The sequence below is a fragment of the Chrysochloris asiatica genome, unplaced genomic scaffold, assembly GCF_000296735.1.
Source record: "Chrysochloris asiatica unplaced genomic scaffold, ChrAsi1.0 scaffold00032, whole genome shotgun sequence".
Taxonomy (NCBI): domain Eukaryota; kingdom Metazoa; phylum Chordata; class Mammalia; order Afrosoricida; family Chrysochloridae; genus Chrysochloris; species Chrysochloris asiatica.
In genome coordinates, this window is record NW_006408550.1 from 12,651,481 (window position 1) to 12,653,172 (window position 1,692).

Here is a 1,692-nt window from a genome sequence, read left to right on the forward strand (position 1 = left end):
GTTTCAGAGGAAGAATTGCATGGCACTCCTGGAACTAGAGTGAATAGTCCAGGAATATCGAGAAGGCCCACAACGTGAAGGACCTTTGCTATCACCCTAAGGTACTAGAATACCACTTCTCTGTCAGTCTGTTGTAATACGGTAGCTTGTGTATTACTCTAATGCTGGCATCTCAAACACCGGCAGGTTTGACATGGTGAAGAGATTTCAATGAACCTTCTAAATAAAGATGTTGTTGTTGTTGTTAAGTACCGTGGAGTCAGTTCTAACTCACAGTGACCCTGCACAGGTTTTCCGAGGCTGTAAATCTTTACGGGAGCAGAACGCCTCATCTTTCTCCTGTGGAACCGCTGGTAGTTTCGAACTGCTGACCTTGTGGTTAGCAGCCCAATTCGTAAACACTACACTACCAGAGAAAGACAGATAAGGAAAAAAGGCCTGGCAACCAGCATTCATAAATTCACCAGTTAAGATCCTATGGCTTGCTCTTTCCCTCCTGCATGCCACACCAGTTAAGATCCTATGGCTTGCCCTTTCCCTCCTGCATGCCATGGGCCGCCACCCCGCCCGGTGTTACAGGTATTGTAAGAACAAGCCTTATCCCAAGTCCCGCTTCTGCCGAGGTGTCCCTGATGCCAAGATTCGTATCTTTGACCTGGGTCAGAAGAAGGCAAAAGTGGATGCGTTCCCACTCTGTGGCCACATGTTATCAGATGAATACGAGAAGCTCTCCTCAGAAGCCCTGGAGGCTGCCTGTATTTGTGCCAACAAGTCCATGGTGAAAAGCTGTGGCAGGATGTCTTTCACATCCAAGTGCAGTTGCATCCATTCCATATCATTCGCATCAATAAGATGTTGTCCTGTGCTGGGGCTGACAGGCTCTAGACAGGGATGCGAGGGGCCTTTGGAAAACCCCAGGGCACTGTGACTTGGATCCACATTGGCCAAGTCATCATGTCCATCCGTACCAAGCTTCAAAACAAGGAGCATGTGATTGAGGCCTACACAGGGCCAAGTTCAAGTTCCCTGGGTGCCCGAAGATCCACATCTCCAAGAAGTGGGGCTTCACCAAGTTCAATGCTGACGAGTTTGAAGACATGGTGGCTGAGAAGCGCCTCATCCCAGATGGCTGTGGGGTCTCAAATACATCCCCAACCGTGGCCCCTTGGACAAGTGGAGGGCCCTGCATTCGGGAAGGCTTTGGTAGCACTGACCTGTGCTCTCCAATAAATTCAATATCTCCATATTTAAAAATAAATAAATAATAATCCTATGGCTCACAACAGAATACTGTCCCATGTGGTGCTGGAGGATGAGCCCCCACAGCTGCTGCAACAGTAATCATGGTGATGACACAAGATAGGGCTCCGTTTCATTCCTTCTCTGAAGTCATCATGAGTCAGACCTGATTCAACAACAACTGACAACAACAAGGTGCTAGGAAATGCAGAATGACCAAGGGTTTTCAAAACAGTGACAAAATCAGAACTATTATTTGGCGTAAAGCTGCAACAGCATTGATGGAAGAGGAAACTATTGGAAAGACTAGATAGGAGAGTGTTTTAATCATGCAGTGTATAATTGACCAAAACAAAAACTACAGCTGTGATGAGGAGAATGGCAACAGGTCAGGCCTCTGCGATAACTTTACACAGTCACTTTATGATTAGCAATGATGGTGTTTGATGGCGC

General features: G+C 47.1%; 1 pseudogene; it reads left to right on the top strand.

Annotated features, from left to right (window-relative positions):
- The first annotated feature begins 550 nt into the window (after positions 1-550).
- LOC102819469 lies at positions 551-1,265 on the top strand (annotated as a pseudogene).
- Positions 1,266-1,692: the final 427 nt, after the last annotated feature.